At 43.6% G+C, this 17945-nt stretch overlaps 1 long non-coding RNA gene across 1 annotated transcript; it reads left to right on the top strand.

Moving 5' to 3' along the window:
• The first annotated feature begins 307 nt into the window (after positions 1-307).
• Positions 308-14417, top strand: LOC308359822. The gene is made up of 7 exons (XR_013968462.1): positions 308-433; positions 3793-3890; positions 6581-6638; positions 8721-8801; positions 10757-10833; positions 13277-13413; positions 14056-14417. It is a non-coding gene; the product is annotated as an uncharacterized lncRNA (long non-coding RNA).
• Positions 14418-17945: the final 3528 nt, after the last annotated feature.

Genomic DNA, 17945 nt, shown 5'->3' with positions numbered 1-17945 from the left:
AATCTGGGGCATAGGCGCCGTCTCACTGGACTATCCGGATCGGGAGACTCCAAAGTGGCGGGGTGGGGGATGTAATGGGCTGTCGTAGACATAGAGCAGGATTACAGAGTGCAGGATACAGGATACCCGGGCCCGGACGAGAATCCAAAAAGTGGCAGAATAAGTAATCGTCTGAGCATTTCCGTACAAAACGTTGCGTCGGCCTATACTGCGTCCTGGAGGAATTGGACTGGCCCAACCTCGCCCAGGGAGCAGTAGAGGGCGGTCCGCCTAGAGAGTCCTCTTCACGTAGCCGGCGTGGGAAAGCGCGCGCGGGGGGAGCTGGGAAACGCCTCTCGTCGGCCACCATCTTGCTTTCCTTCCAGCCGGCAGTGACTGTGGATTGCAGCCAGCTTGAGCCATGAAGCTATTAAGCCGAGTCGGGTCCCTCTCGGTGAGCACAGCCGGCCGGCATGGGGCAAGGTTGGGGAGGGGTTTGTCAGCAAGGTGACACGGACTGGAGGTGCTTGGTTTGGAGCTCCGGGGCCTTGGGCTTCCGTCGGCCCTTCAGACGGGCCGAGTGGTCTCCAAGCGGGGGGGGGGGGGGGGTCGGGCATTGGAGGCCTGGGTCGTGCTACGAGCAAGAGAGACCTAACGCCGGAAAACCTGAAGAGAATAGGGAAAGGGCTTGCGAGCTGCGGTGAAGCGAGTCGGTGGCGAAATCTCTGAAGGTCACTGCTGCACTTGCGTGCCCGAGGTGGAAACCGCAAGCCCTGGGGGCCAGGGGGCCGGCGTAGACCTGGCCCTCCGCCCTCACCCTGTCAGCTCTGGCCTCTGGCGCGTCAGTTTCCCTGACGGTTAAGGGGGCTTGTGAGTAAAGTCTTAAGGAAGAAAAGAGCTAATGCCTGTATAGTGCTTATCACTATTCTAGAACTTCATTATGGTGTCCCGCCAGGATAGCGTGTTTTTCTTGATGTCCTGTTAGAGAAGTCTAGGAGGGCCTCTTGGTCGGCCCTCGGGAGCCGCTTAAGACGACTCCTCCAAGCCCAAGCGAAACATAGTTGTCAGTTGGGGCAAACTCCTCGGATGTCAGTGTGCTACCACAGTCCCACCACAGTGGAGTGATGGTTATCAAGAGGGGAGGTGAGGAGCACTTTTAAGAATCTCAGCTGGGGGCGCCTGGGGGCCTCAGTGGGTTAAAGCCTCTGCCTTTGGCTCAGGTCATGATCCCAGGATCCTGGGATCGAGCCCCATGTCTGGCTCTCTGCTCAGCGGGGAGCCTGCTTCCCTTCCTGCCTCTCTGCCTACTTGTGATCTCTGTCTGTCAAATAAATGAATAAAATCTTAAAAAAAAAAAAAAAAGAATCTCAGCTGGGCCAGTTTGCCCCCAGGGGATAGTTGGCAATATCTGAATACATTTTTGGTTTTAACAACCTGTAAGGGAGTGCAGCTGGCCTCTGGAGTCCAGAAATGCTGCTAAATATCTTGCAGTGCACAAGCATATCCCTCCCCATAACAAAAAATTACCTAGCCTGGGGCGCCGGCGTCGCTCAGTTGGTTGCGCGTCTGCCTTCGGCTTGGGTCCTGCTCCTGGGGTCCAGGGGTCGAGCCCCAAATGGAGCTTCCTGCTCAGCAGGGAACGTGCTTCTCTCCCTCTCCCTCTGCTGCTTCCCCTGCTTGTGCGCGCGCTCTCTCACTCTCTCTCTGCCGAATAAATAAACGAAATCTTGTTTTTAAAAAAAAAGATAATTGGGTTTTTGAGAAGATCAATTTGTAGAGGGAGGAAATTGCCATTGAAATTTTTCTCTGCTTGCGTTTAAAACTGCCTTTTCCAAAACCGGTCTAGTTTCTTAACTATATTATTCTAGTGTTTCTAAACATTCATATTGTTGATTGCTTTTCATCTTTGATAGGATGTAAGTTAATTATAGAATCCCTGTTTCAGAATCTAGAATACGGTGTTTTTTCAATAGTTTGTTGATACCAAACCCAGCAACAGTTCATGGTTGCTGCTGGTATTACTGTTTAGCCACTTACCTTTACTGGATCTTTCCAAAGCAAACACATTAATTTTTTAAAAAATAAGACCTTTCTTGGTGTTCATATTTTGTGTTTATATAATGTTAAATAGATAATCTTGACAAGTATGCCTAGCAAAACAAATTAGTAAATAAGCACCCCTGGCTCTTAGAAGTCCTACAACTTCCATAGGAGCCGAGGTTTGCAGGTGGGCCACTCAGGTATAAACAGGTGACCAGCTGCAGGGACCCTGCATGGGATGGGCCTCCCTCAGAATCAAGCCTGTCAAGTGTCCGGAGCAATGTGAGAGCTTGGTTGATGCTAGCTAATATTATTTCACGGTGCTACTTTGTTTTACAAAGGAGTATGATCCTTCTTACTCTGGACCTCCACCAAAGAAATACTGAATTGTAGAAGAGATGACTTACGTGATGAAAATGGCTTCTTCCCTGAGTTAGCAATGAGGCTCCAGCCCTCAGCCTTTCTGCCTGGATAGTTACTGCCATCTCCTGGCTGCCCCCAAGTCCGCATCTTCTGTCCATCTACCACATTGCCCTTACAGCAATCCTGATGTGAAAATCCTTAAAAGGTTTCTTACTGTCTGTGGGATAAAGTTCAAACTCTTCAACTTAGCATAGATGTTAACTTCCACAGTCTGGCCCCTGCCCACCTCTCTTGCCTCTCCCTCTACCTTTTTCCCTTCCCAGGTGCAATTTCCCTTAAAATCCATTGTCATCCTTTATGCCTTTGTCTGTTTTCTCTACCTGAAATGCCACTCCCTAATCGCTCCCCTAGTAAACACGTACCCATTCTGTAAGACTCATTCCAGATCTTACTTCGGTTACTTCTTTCCAGTTCCCACCGCCCTTCCCTTGCACCCCTGCTGCTCTTTTGATCTAGTACTGACATCACACCCATCGTGCCTCATTTCACCATTTTCCCTCTCAACATATTGAGGGCAGGCATTTATTTTGTCTTACTTGTCTCTGTATTTCCAGCACCTAACAGTTCTGGCGTAGGGAGGTTGCCCAAGTAATGAGCAGAGGCACTGACTGAAGCGGGAAGCAGGGACAGTGTCCGTGTTCCAGCAAGGAGTACACTCTGACCCCCGCAAGCTAGCGATAGGACTTAACACTGGCACTTCCATATATCTTCTTAACCTGACACCTCCTCATTACTTAGAGACCGCAGGAGGAACTTCAAGGTAAATGACTTTCCCAAGGTCACATGGTACATTGGTGGCAGAACTGTAGCTGGATTCAGACTTGCTGAAACCCAGGCCATTATACTTTCCAGATGATATCAGGTAGATTCAAGGCAATGATACTTTCCAGATGATATCAGGTAGATTCAAGTTAGAGAAGTAGTCAGGCGAGCCCTGGTATGTAGAAGCTGCTGTTATATAATTTCTTACTTTTCTCAGCACATTCAGCGGGCCAACTTTTAAATCTTTTTTTTTTTTTTTAAGATTTTATTTATTTATTTATTTATTTATTTATTTATTTGACAGAGAGAGATTACAAGTAGGCAGAGAGGCAGGTAGAGAGAGAGGGGGAAGCAGGCTCCTTGTCAAGGCGAGGCCTGATGTGGGATTTGATCCCAGGACCTGAGCCAAAGGCAGAAGCTTAACCAACTGAGCCACCCAGGTGCCCCCGACTTTTAAATTTCAAGCTCTCATGACACTTGAGTGCCATAAGGTGACCAAAATTGTATAATCTAGTTGCTTTCTAGGTTCAAAAAACATTGTCTTATTTGAATTACATTTCCGCAAAAAGTTCTTTACTTATTTTGCAGACGTCCTTGAAAATCTGCATGCTGCAGCTTACCGAGATGCCTTGGCCAATTCCCTGTATTGTCCTGATTATAGGATTGGAAAAGTGACACCAGATGAGGTACTGATAAAAGCATATTACATTTTAAAATGTGCTTGTTTTCACATTAAATTGAACATTCATCTGCCATTTTAGGTTTGTTTGTTAATTTTTCTTTTTATCTTCAAATTTTAAAAATTCACCTGGTGGCTTTATTTTTTTATTTTCCATCAGCTTGCCTTTTTAACTGAAATCTATCTTTACAACTTTTACAGCTTTTAACTAAAAGAAGTTTTCCTCACAAAAGGGACACGTTTATTTCAGAAAACGAGGGCAAGCCAAAAAAAAAGAATCTCACATACCTAAAGGCACTGAATGTTAATGCCTGGGTTTATTGTCTTCTGAACCTTTTTCTGTGTATATTTATCTTTCTAAGACAGTATTTAAGTTTTAAATTTCATCATCTTTTGACCAAAAGTCTTCCTTTAGCACCTCAGTATGCAGGTAGGAATGAACCCACGTCACCTCCCCATCCGTCGTCAGGCTGCTCACTAGCTTACTGGCCTCCTTCAGCTCCTGGCCTTACTTTGCTTTGCTTACTTTTTTACATATATGTCATAGCCATATATGTAACATAAAACTTCACATCCAAAATGTGAAACATTCAGTGTCAAAGTGTATCTCCTACAAGTATAGGTGCGTGTATATAATCTTATTTTCCTACTCCTACCATCCTGCAAAAAAATGTTTTATCAAAAAACATTGAAAGAAAAATGGGAAATTATCGATACTTGCAAAGTGTGTCAGTGATTCAGAAGTTCAGGTTTTATTCTCATTTCATTTCTGGTTACGCACTAGAGAAAACAGAACTGTATATCCTATCCCTTTCCTCTTTTATTTCCTGGTTAGAAAACTCTTCACTTTATCAGTCAGCAGTTCAATGCCTACCATTCATATGGCACTTCTAAAAAATTATAACCGATATCATTCAACCTAAGCAGTGAAGATATTTTCTAAGACTGGCCTCCAGTGAGTTTTGAAATTTTTCAGACATCAAAATCACCCATGTGAAGATACATTATCGAGGTAGCTAAAGAGCATACATAGCAAAATATTTGTCCACAAGGATGTCTACTGTAGCATTGCTTTTAATTGTGAAAAATTAGACACAAATTAAATATCCAGCTTTAGGGGGCTAGTTAAGTAACTTATTAAGTAACTGTGGAATGGAATACTATTCAGCCATTCAAAAACACTGACAGGGAAAAATTCCGTAGCATCTTTTCAGGGTAGAAAACATAATTTATGAATAGTATATACCATAGGGTCTCCATTTTTAGAAAATAAGGTGTGTGTGTATCCATCCTGGAAAGATACTAAGATACTAACCATGGTTACCTCCAAGTTATTAGCATTTTTAAACATGTCCTTGGTCTAAAGGAAATTCTAAAAAAATTGGTACTAGAATACTTTGAGTAATGGCAGCATTCAGTAGGGGATAAAAATGTGATTCCACACTGACTCAAGAGATGTAGGCACCATTCGCTTTAGGGCACAAATTCTGGTAACTTGATTCGGTCACATTACCTTAGCCTAACGATTCTCAACATTATGACCCATTCACTAGGTACCTTTTCAACGGATTCTTTCTATTCTGGCTCAGAGTGAATTTTTAATGTCAGGTACACTGTCTGTCTGTTTACATATGTACATGTATATATATTTGTTTTATAAATAAAAGGAGTAAAATGTTTTTCTTGCACCCGAGGGCCAATTTTCAGTCCTTGGGAGCAACAGTCCTCCTCTTGAGGATAGGTTTTAGGCCTACTATAAAATGTTAACAATTTTTTTTTAAATGTTCATAGTACTTTTTTTTTTAATCTATATAAAGATGAAAGAAATTTGCTACACATCTGCTAAAATCACATAATAAAAGTCATAAGCTTAGTCTCATTTTTTTCAAATTCAGGCCAGTATGTGCTCTAATTTTTTTCAGGCCTTTTTTTGGTCTGTTTGTTTCTTAAGATTTTATTTATTTATTTGACAAAGATAGAGATCACAAGTGGGCAGAGAGGCAGGCAGAGAAAGGGGGGGAAGCAGGCTCCCTGCTGAGCAGAGAGCCAGATGCAGGGCCCAATCCCAGGACCCTGAGATCATGACCTGAGCCGAAGGCAGAGGCTTAACCTGCTGAGCCACCCAGGTGCCTCTTCAGGTCATTTTTTAATCCTTTTTTTATTTTTTCAATACCACTTTACTGAGATACAATTCATATGTCATACAGTTCACCTACATAAAGTGTACAATTCAGGGGCATCTGGGTGGCTCAGTCGGTTAAGTGTCCTGACTCTTGGTTTCAGCTCAAGTCATGATCTCAGGGTCATAAGATCGAGCCCCCTGTCAGGCTCCACACTGGACATGGACCCTTCTTGAGATTCTCTCTCTCCCTCCCCCAGCTCATGGGCATGCTCGCTCGCTCTCTCTCTCTCTGTCTCTGTAAAATAAAGAAAATCTTAAAAAAAAAAAAAAGTAAAACACACAATTCAGTAGTTTTCACTATACTCACCATCATGTAACCATTACCACATTAAGTTCTAGTTCTTTTAATCAATACTTTAAAAAATAAAAGCAGTATAATTCAGCACTAGATAGTCTGTAGCTCACTACAGTAGCTTTTAAGCCTGAGTATTTCCTGTTGCCCTGCAGTTTTAATTTTTTACAGCTTTTTGTATCTATACCAACATAACCTCACAAAATGTTCTTAATTTTCTCAGTTGCATTCCTTTGTTCAGAACCATTTCACAAGTGCGAGAATGGCTTTGATTGGACTTGGTAAGTTGGGAATTGCTTGCATGTCAGTCTGTTTCTTTAAGAGTAGTCTTTTTAAGCTGTAATTATGTGAGCACAGGATTGAACCGTATTTGGTAACTCAGTCCTCTGTTGATGAGAGATGAGCACTGTGTGATAGGATTTTAATTGGTAGGTGTTTCGTTTTAGTAAGCAGAATCCAACATTTAACGATGTAAACTACTGGCTTTGAGTTTATTACAGTATTTGAAAAATGTATGATAAAGGGCAAATTTCTCTAAGCAAAGTGCTTTTACAAGTTTTTTGTTTTAAAGAAGTATAATGTAATTGAAAACAGGTGAAGGGCACGAACAAACAATTCATGGGGAAAATGTGTGTGTATATGTGTGTAGCCAGTTATTATAAAAAGATAGCCTTGCCTAATAGTTAAAATTGTAACCCATGAGATTGGCAAAAATTAAAAGATTGACACTGCCCAGTATTAACCAGGGTATGGAGAAATTGAGCATTCCCAAAGATGGATGGTGGGAATATAAACGCGTATATTTTCGGAGGTCTCTCTAAATATATTAAAATTTTAAATATTGATACATTTAGACCCAGCAATTTTGTTTTTAGGGATTTATCTTACAGAAACAGTTGGTCAGGTTTACAAAATAATTGCACCAAGATATTATTTGCAGTATTGTTTTTTGGTTCATTTGTTTTGTAAATAATGACATAATTGAGGTACAATTCAAATACCATAAAATCCACCTTTTTAAAGGATATGGTTCCATGAGTTTTATTCTATTCAGCGGGTGTTATAACTATTACCACTATCTAATTTCAGAACATTTTCATCAACCCCCAAAACCCTGTATTTGTTATAGTCACTCCTTATTGCACCTCCTCCTTGCCCCTGGCAACCAGTCTCCTTCCTGTCTCTGTAGAGTTGACTCTCCCAACGTTTCATATCAATGGAATCCTACAGTATATGGCCTTTTACAACTGACTTCTTCCACTTGGCATCTTTTCGGAGTCCATCCGTACTGTAGCACATGCCAATGTTCCGTTCCCTTTTCTGGCTAAAATACTCAATTATCACTTTTTGTTCATCTGTTCATCACTTGGGCATTTGAGTTGTTTTCAACTTTTCGCTGTTGTAAATAAAAACATTCACGTATAAGTTTTAGTTAGAAGCACCTGTTTTAACCTGTTCCTTCTTCGGGCTATATCATAAGTAAAACTGCCAGGACCTGTGGTAACTGTTGAACCGTTTGTGGAACTGGCAGACTGTTGTCTGATGCAGTTGAAGCATTTGACATCCCCCCCGACGCACAAGGGTTCTAGTATCTCCACTTCAGCACCAGCCCTTTCTATTATCTGTCTTCTTGGTGATGGCCATCCTAGCGTCTGTGAAGTGGTATCTCATTCCCTTTGTGTCTCCCGAACAACGAATAACATTGAACATCTTTTCGTGCTTTTTGGGCATCTGTATATCTTCTTTGGAGAAATGTCTGTTCAAGGCCTTTGCCCATTTTTCATTTGGGTTGGGAAACACGACGCTGAGCATTCGTGTTGACCTTAGGGAGCTTAACGCTCTGCTCACACTGCAGACAGCAATGCCCAGTCCTCAGGCTGAACTTGCCGCTACCTTGGATATCTGATAACATCTACTGAGCGTTTTCCCTCAACCCTTTGACTTTAGTCTGTAGGAGAAGTGTAAGTGAATTGGCAAAAAAAGAGGTCACCAGCACTAGCTTGTCTGATACCAAAGCCCACAGTCTGTACCACTCAGCCATCCTGCAGCTGTGATAATACTGTTCACAAATAAATGTTTACATTAACCTTTAGTCATCAAAGAATGTTAGAAAATACCCAGCAAAAAAGTAAAGCGAGCAGTCTGTTTTAGAAAGATTTAAGTGAAAAATGTTAAAACCATTATGGTTTTGAAAGAAGTAACCTGAATCCAAAACACTGCAGTCCTTGCCAGAACTGGTTACATGAAACTGTAATTCATCTCTTTCGCTTGTATTGCGAAGGTCCCAGGTTTTTGTCTCTTTGGGAAATTGGGCCCTGTTTTCCCTGGTAAAATGACATACAGTAAAATTTCCTTAATTTCAGGTTTCCGCTTTTAACACCAGTTACTCAGATTCTGGACTCTTTGGGATTTACACCATCTCACAGGCTGCTGCAGCTGCAGATGTAAGTTGCAAACTCACCAACTCTCACAAGTGTTTTTCCTCCATTAATATGTTTTTAGTAAAAAAATAGAGAGTGTTTGAAAGCCATGACTGATCAGAGCTCTGTATAGTGTAATATCATTACCACGTGTCTGCCTATAACCAACTTAAAAATGTTTATTCATGGGGCGCCTGGGTGGCTCAGTGGGTTAAAGCCTCTGCCTTCAGCTCGGGTCATGGGCCCAGGGTCCTTGGATCGAGCCCTGCATCGGGCTATCTGCTCAGTGGCGAGCCTGCTTCCCTGCCTACTTCCACCCCACCGCCTGCCGCTCTGCCTACTTGTGATCTCTATCAAATAAGTAAACTCTTAAAAAAAATTAAAATAAAAAAAATGTTTATTCATGCTTCCAGGAAAGAGGGAAGAAGTGTCTCCTAGGTATTTTGGTTCTGTCTGGGCAGGTGGCATTGAGTTGTCTCTCTGGGACATGTCCGTTGAGAACTCAGGTGACACCAAGGCCAACATATATGTCCTCAACGTAGAGACTGTGTTGAAGTCAGGGTTGTGTGTGAAAGACTGTGGGAGAAAACTGAAGCTTGAATTCCTGGGGAGTCCCACCAAGTGACTAAGGAAAATGGCCCAGAAAGGAAGAAGAGAAACTGGTATTTTTAAGAGGCCGGGAAAGAGAGAATGGTTAACACCCCTTTGATCCACTCTGGATTAACATCCAGTTAGTTACCAGAGAACCCTGGTGGTTATAGCAAACCAGGACATCACTGGTAGTATTTCAGTTTTCACCAGAGTGTTAGAAGTGAGCAAAATTTGTAGTGTTTAGGAATGAATGAGAAGAAACGTGAGGTTGGCATTGGCAGGTGGAACTCATATTTGCAGGGGAGGTGGGTAGTGGTTTTAGGAGAGTTTACACTGAGAGACTAAGCTGGGAGAGAATTCATACTGAAGGGAAGGATTGGAGCAGATACAGAACACAGGAAATGATAAATGGATCAGGTCTGAAAAATCGTGAGCGGATGGGGTGCAGAGTACAAATGGACATTTTAGCCTTGCACACAAAGGCTGCTGCGGGCAAGATGGGGAAGTACATCGCAGTGAGGGAGGAGGCTGTCATGTCTTGAGAGTAAGAGAAGGGAGGAGAGTTGAAATAACGAGATTTGGGAGAAATGAATGGCTAGATACACACAGAATGGGCATCAGCAGGGTATCTCCTGGAGGAGAGAGACCACAAATTCCTACCGTAGTCACGTGCGACACTTACTGCACATGTAAGTGTACACATATTGTCACGTACTCGTCATTTCTTCGTTTTTCTTTGGTAGTATTTCTGATGGAAAAATGCCGGGGGCAGGTCGTAGGGTTGATCCAGGGTTGGAAGCCTGCCAAGTGGGCAGGTCAGAAGTGTGGGCAGATGGCAAGGGAGTCAGGCACACTGACGAGAGTGACTGAAGGAGTGATTCGTGGATCTTAGTGAGTAGTAAGGGATAGCAGTATTAATTCCATGATGCTTTGAGAGTCTGGGGCGATTTTAGAGGTATTTATTCTTTACAGGGCATTAGAAATGGCTTTTCCTAAACCATCCTGTCATTCTCTGTGCTCTGCCACTATCTTTCTAAAAGGTTGGCTCCAGGCAACCCTCTGGGGTTCCCTCCCTCTTCGGGAGCTTTGTACTATCACTCAATAATAAAGTTTGCTACCGCTCAACAAACCTTGCTTTGCTGCCCACCATAAATAAATAAATAGATGACAGAGCTTGCTACTTGGGCTATTACCGAGGTACAAACTTCCTGGAACTCTGGAAGAATAAGGAACACATAGTGGCAAGAATCCCAAATTGGACACTGTTCTCTTTCTCTGGAACCAGCCTTATTACATCTTACGTTTTTACCTCTATAGAGGAGCATTTGATTACTTCAGGAGTCTCTGGCACTGATCAGAAATGACCAGCTTTCTCTTGTCTATCCTAGGTTATCAAGGCTGCCTAGAACCAAGTAAAAACGATTGCTCAAGAAAACCTTTCCAATGCAGATGTCCAAGCTCCCAAGTAAGTTGCAGTATTAACTGTGTTTTGTGTTTCAACTATTTGAAAGTTGTTTTTTTTGGTTGTGACATATACCCAAAAGAATTGAAAGGTACAGAAAAGTATTTAAAAGATTTTATTTATTTATCTGACAGACAGAGGCCACAAGTAGGTAGAGAGGCAGAGAGAGAGGGGAAAACAGGCTCCCTGCCGAGGAGAGAGCCTGATGCGGGGCTTGATCCCAGGACCCTGAGATCATGACCCGAGGCGAGGCAGAGGCTTAACCCACTGAGCCACCCAGGCACCCCCAGAAAAGTATTTAAAAGAAAAGGGAAGGGACAACTGGGTGGTTCAGTGGCTTAAAGCCTCTGCCTTCGGCTTAGGTCATGATCCCGGGGTCCTGGGATCGAGCCCTGCATCCTCAGCGGGGAGCCTGCTTCCCTTCCTCTCTGCTTAGCAGGGAGTCTGCTTCCTCCTCTCTCTGCCTGCCTCTCTGCCTACTTGTGATGTCTGTCAAATATATAAAAATAAAATCTTTAAAAAGAAAAAAAGAAATAGATAAACTGTGGATTTTTGCACATGGTGGTAATTTAAATTTTAGCCTAAATTACCCTTATTGGCACACCTAGACAAACCAGTGATTAACAATGCTGAGAGCAGCCTAGAGTGGCCAAAGAACCCCAGATCTCCTCCATTCCATCCATCCCAACTTCCCAGTAGATAAAAGAACTCAAAGGTAGCAGTTGGAGAGGACCAATGTAAACAAATAGCAGTCAACTGGAAAGCACTGACTGTTTCTAATTATATCACTCATTTTACAAACAGATAAATTTATTATGCATATTTTATTATTAAAGTTACCCAGTAGGGGCGCCTGGGTGGCTAAGGCGGTTAAGCGTCTGCCTTCAGTTCAGGTCATGATCCTGGGGTCCTGGGATTGAGCACATCAGGCTCTCTGTTCAGTGGGGAGCCTGCTTCTCTCTCTCCCTCTGCCTGCTGCTCCCCCTGCTTGTGCTCTCACTCTCTCTGTCAAATAAATAAATAAAATCTTTAAAAAAAAAGTTACCCAGTAATTGACAATTACAAGGATAAATCTTTGCCTCTGATTTGAACAGGACAAATTATAGGCAGTACATAAAGTTTCACTGCTTCTTGAGGTGAAAGCACCTCAGCCTTGGCAATGGAACTGTAGATGATTCATATTTGAACAGCTATGCTCACATGTCTTAAATTTTACTTTTTAGAGATTCAAAAGGTAAAATCACGACGAGGGTTAACTATACCACACCCAGCAAATGGAACTGATGGTAAAACAAAGCTGATTGTAATTAAAAAGTACTAATAGCAAGTGAAAACTGGGACCCAACTCAGTGCAGCGCTGATGTTGAATATATTACGAACGGCTGTTTAGGACATCACAGAGCAGGGGCATTGCAGCCTCTGATGGGAGTCCTCCAGAAACTCCAGCAGTGTGTTCATTTGATTCGGGGATAACATCTCTTCTAGTAACCTCATGAACCTTAGAATGAATTCTATAGCCTTGTATATCATTTCCCCAAAAAACAATAAAGTTGGGCATTTTGGGTCTGTTATCCAGCATTTAAGAGGACACTTTGACATTTTCAGTGGCTGCATGTAATGAACTGAGACTCGGATGTAGCTGAAGCTGTTGTTAATCTCAGGGTGATATACGTGTGTGTTAGTCAGAGAAATAAAACCCTTGGTTGTGTGGTCATCCTCTGGCACCCAAGTGAGTGAAGATACTGTGTGAAATATTGGGGTCGTAGAGGAATTTTCCTTGGTATACTTTGTCTTTTTTAAAGGTTACTAAAAGGATTATAGAGATGAAGTCATTTCACTTGGGAAGGAAACTAAAATGAGACTCTGGGCAGGTACGGAAAATAGTAAAGCTAAAATCTATGAAGGGTATGGATGTGGCAGTCCTCCAATTTTTCAAAAAATTCCAGAGCATTAGAGCCAGAAAGAAGCACCTGGAGCTTTAATAAGACAGTTAACAGGGAAAAGAAAATGCAGTGGTTTTTTCCATTCTAAGAAAATGAACATGGAGAGTTAGGTATTTCTTCAGGCTCTACAAATCCCAAATAAATTGAGATTTAAGAGTGGCTGGGAAGTAATAAGTTAGCTAAATCCTCCCACTCCCATGAAGTTGTTTTTGTTTTTTTTTTTTAAGATTTTATTTATTTATTTGACAGAGATCACAAGTAGGCAGAGAGGCAGGCAGAGAGAGAGGAGGAAGCAGGCTCCCTGCCGAGCAGAGAGCCCGACGCGGGGCTCGATCCCAGGACCCTGGCATCATGACCCGAGCCGAAGGCAGAGGCTTTAACCCACTGAGCCACCCAGGCGCCCCCCATGAAGTTATTTTATCACTGAACACCTTCTGTTGCTTGGGCACACCAGAATACAAGCCACTTTTCTTGAGAGAAATGTGTGTCTTTTTTGTGTTTAGAGATTTTACTCCCTGAAAGTTGCTCCCAAAGTGAAAGCCACGGCCGCCCCTGCAGGAGTGCCTTCACAGCCTCAGGACCTTGAGATCAGTCCCATGGAGTTGCTCACTGGAACCCACACACGGCCTTTCTGTCTTTGGTAATATAAAAGCGTTGATCACATCTCACTTTATTTTAAATACAGTTTACCAAATTACCAAATGGCTTAGTGATTGCTTCTCTGGAAAACTATGCTCCTGCATCACGAATCGGTTTGTTCGTTAAAGCCGGCAGTAGAGGGCGCCTGGGTGGCTCAGTGGGTTGGGCCGCTGCCTTCAGCTCAGGTCATGATCTCAGGGTCCTGGGATCCAGTTCCGCATCGGGCTCTCTGCTCAGCAGGGAGCCTGCTTCCTTCTCTCTCTCTCTCTGCCTGCCTCTCTGTCTACTGTGGTCTCTGTCAAATAAATAAATAAAAATCTTAAAAAAAAAAAAAAAAGCCGGCAGTAGATATGAGGACTCCAACAACTTAGGAACCTCTCATCTGCTTCTTCTTGCATCCAGTTTGGTAAGCATCTTTACCATCTCACTCTGTTCAGGAATGCTATGGTATCTCGATCCTACAGAAAAGAAAAGCTGTGGTGTGTTTCGTTTTATAATACTTAAACTAAAAAAGGATCCGCTGTGTAGGTAAAGTTCTTTTTGAATCTAATGACAGTTAGACATTAGATTGTGATGTTGTGTGATGTTTGCCAACTTGGCATTAAGAAATTCCTAAAAATACAATTGTTCTTTCTTTTTCCAGGCTACTAAAGGAGTTTCGTCTTTCAAGATAACCCATGGAATTGAAGCCGTTGGTGCTAAATTAAGAATTGTTAAAAATAAGTAACAGTAAATGAATACTGAAAACACCGGAAAATATTCAATTATAAGGGAACTTTTCTGTCTTATCAAGACAATTAAGGATTTGTTAAACAGACACAAGAAGAAGGCTACTGGGGGCCCCTGGGGGGCTCTCTGGGTTAAAGCCTCTGCCTTCAGCTCAGGTCATGATCCCAGGGTCCTGGGATCGAGCCCTCGCAGGGAGCCCACTTCCCCTCCTCTCTCTCTGCCTGCCTCTCTGCCTACTTGTGATCTCTGTCTGTCAAATAAATAAATAAAATCTTTAAAAAAAAAAAGTGGCTACTGAATTTAACTACATCAACTTGTAAATCATCTTTGCCTTAAAGTGAAAATTCAAGTAACTGGTAGTAAGTTTTGCAACATACCTAACATAGAAAATGTTCTTTGGAAAAAATAAAGAACTACAAATTAGAAGACAAGCAAATAGCAAATGGATGGACAAAGGATAGGAACAGTCTATTCCCAGAGGCAGAAGCCAGAAACACTGATCTTTACTTGTAGTCACAATGTGATGCCATTACCTGTCAGACTTAAGTATCATGTTGGAGGTGTTAAGAGGGAGAATTTTTTCTACGATTAGTGGAATAAATTGACACAACTATGTAGAAAAGAATCAAGGAAAATATAGTAATATTGAAAAGGAGCCTATCTTGCAAATTAAGTTTTTAATCCACCTGGGCAAAGATACTGTTTATTTTTGTAAAGCCTGGAAGAAATTTAAATGCCATCTTCAGGGAAATGGGATAAGTAAAGTGTGATCTAGTGATGTGATGAGACTAGTACATAGCAGTTAAGGGATGAACTAGATTATTCCAGTTAAATGTTTTGTGGAAAAACCAGATTTTTTTTAAGGTGTGAGTTTTTAATAAAAAAATAATATGTAGTGCTAACTTTAAAAAAAGTGGGGGGGGGTTCCTGGGAGGCTCAGTCAGTTAAGTGGCTGCTTTAGGCTCAGGTCATGATCCTAGGGTCCTGGGATTAAGCCCCACATCGAGCTTGCTTGGCCAGAAACCTGCTTCTCCTTCATCCCTCTCCCCCTGCTTGTGTTCCCTGTCTTTCTCTTCCTCTCTCTCTCTCTCTCTCTCTCAAATAAGTATATAAAATCTTTAAAAAAATAAATAAAAGTAGTGCTTACAATTATGTTGTGTCTGGGGTGGGAAGGAGGGAGTGAGTTCAGCCAGAGAAGAGTACAAAGACATCTTCAGCTTTAATTGCCATCTTTTTAAGTTGTAAAATGTACATGAAATTTACTGCTTTAAGTGCCTTTGGCATGAAGTGGCATTAAGAAACCATCACTACCATCCATCTGCACAATATTTTTTATGTTCCCCAACTGAAACTCTAGCTATTAAACAGAAACTCCCCCCTCTCTTCCCGCAACCCCCTACACTGACCATTCTACGTTCTATGATTTTGACTTCTCTAGGTTCGTCCTGAAAGTGGAGTCATGTTATTTGTTCTTCCAAGACTGACTGACTTCACGTCACTCTATTTAATTTATTTTAATTTAATTTATTTAAAATTTGATTTCAATTTAAATAAATTTAAGTTAGCAGGTTTGCACAAACTGTTACCAATGAATATTAAGTAAATCAATACCAACAACAATTTTAAGGAAATCATAATGTGCTACTAAAAACTATTTCCTTTCTCTCTGATAGTTTCAGTGGCACTTCAGAGTCTCTTAGCAAATAGCAGTTCATATGAGAAAAATTATTTCTAATTCAACAGTGCCACACAGGTCAGCGGCACCTGAAAGCTGGAGAACAGATGAAGTTGGGTAGAGTCCATTTACGTTCACAAATGTCAGGGCGCCTGGGTGGCTCAGTGGGTTAAAGCCTCTGCCTTCGGCTCAGGTCATGATCCCAGAGATCCCAGATCTCTCCCATCAGGAAACTGAGATGTACAATGGATAAGGAATGTGGCTCATAAGAGGCAAAGCTACGATCAGCTTGGATCTGGACCCATGTTTTAAATCACTATGCTTAGTCACCAAGAACCTATGAGAAGTGCAAGTCTTCACCCCAAACGTTCTTTTTCCTGACCCTATAGTGGCCCCCATGTGGCCCAGCTTCAAGGACATTCTCTCAATTCCTTTAATGGTTCGCACTCCTGCCCTGCTCTAACGGAACACCCTCCCACACCCTAAGACCATTTGTCTTAGCCTTCTGTCCTCAGCATAAATTTACTGCCTAAATTACAAACTCTAATGCACACTGTATCTAGGCACTCAACGCAGAACTGCAATTACGTAATTCATGGGTCATTACCTGCTTCCTGTCTTTTCCAGCCAGGTGGTGAGTACCTCAGACATCCTGTCAATCCTACTCATCATGTGTTCCCGATCACTGAACACCCACCACCCTCCCGAAAGGAAGGGCCCACCACAAAGGACACTCTCAACAATTTCTGCTGAATGAATGAATGAACAAACGAACTGCACTCCAGCCTCCTGCTTTCCGATATGGGATACATGTCTGTGCTCACTACGCTGCCCCCACTACACCCCTGAGAATGTAGACTCGGTGGCCTCCACGCAAGAGCTCTGGAAAGAACTGGCTCTGCGCGTCAATATGACACGGTGCTGGGCCCGCAGTCCCTCCAACACCCGGCCTTGATTGACTGGATGTCAGGGGCACAATGGGGATCCTGACCACCTGCAATGGAATGTAACCTATACAAGAGGGAGAACCTGAATCCCCCAGCGTGGGCACCCTCCACCCTTTGTGCCCGGCCCAGAGCATCACCCTTGGGGGAGTGGACCGGAGCCTTTCCCTGCCCTCCCGCCCCCCCGCCCTTTGCCCTGGGCAAAACCCTGTAACAGGTGTGCCCGAGGCCTGGAGGGTGCTGTGCTCTGGGGGAGGCATTCTTGGCCTTTCCCGGTCACCGCTGTGGACACTCCACCTCCAGGTCCCTTAAACAACAGGCTGTGTACTATTGAATTCAACACCTCCTAGGTGCCACCCTCATCCTCTCAGTGCATTGGATGCCAGTGGGCAAGGAGCCAGAGAAACGAGGGACGAGTGCAAGTGAGCTTCCCTGGTTCTGAGGACATGAGGCACTAGGGCTGCAAACAGATGGGGGCAGGGAGAAGCCCCTGAAGCATCCTGTGCTGCCCCCATGGCCCACGTGAACAGAAGACCGGCAGCGTCAGGAACCGCGGTCCAACAAGGGCGAGGGCTCGAGAAATCTCGCAGGGGAGCGGAGGGCGAGGGTGAGGCGTAGGAACGAGGAGCCCCGCACCAACTGCGAGAGCAGGGATCATAGTTTCACAAACTCTCCTGCCTTGAGACTCGTCCGAGAACTTAGCTGGCTCCCAGCTGGATGCGGACTCTGTGACTAATCAGACTTGCACATTTTCTCTCCGGGAAGAAGGAAGGACATCGTGTTTGGAAAAGCGGAGGTCAACAGGGCGCTCCTGTTGATGCAAGGGGCGGACCAGATGAGACGCCACTTCACCCGACCCCTACCCACCTCTGAGATGCCATGAGAAGCAGGTGCCCTCGGGCTGCGCCTCAACACACCCCTTCACCTGGACCCCACATTTCTCATCTCCCCAAGGCTTCCCTGTTAGTGCCAAGCTGTGGGCGCTGTGGGACTTGAGCTCGTACCCTTAAATGCGAAACTCAGAAGTCCGAGGCAATCAACACACCGCAGGAGAACCTGTGACCGTCGGAAGATGAGAGCTGGTGGGGAAAGCATCCCCCCACGCCAGCCCTCCAGAGGCACTGGCCCGACATGCAGTTTACAGGGCTTCTTAGGGGACAGTCACACTTCATGGCAGCCCACTTG

The sequence above is a fragment of the Martes martes genome (assembly GCF_963455335.1).
Source record: "Martes martes genome assembly, contig: SUPER_18_unloc_1, whole genome shotgun sequence".
NCBI classification, from domain to species: domain Eukaryota; kingdom Metazoa; phylum Chordata; class Mammalia; order Carnivora; family Mustelidae; genus Martes; species Martes martes.
Note: the sequence above shows the minus strand (reverse complement) of the source record. Positions and strands in the feature narration are given on the sequence as shown.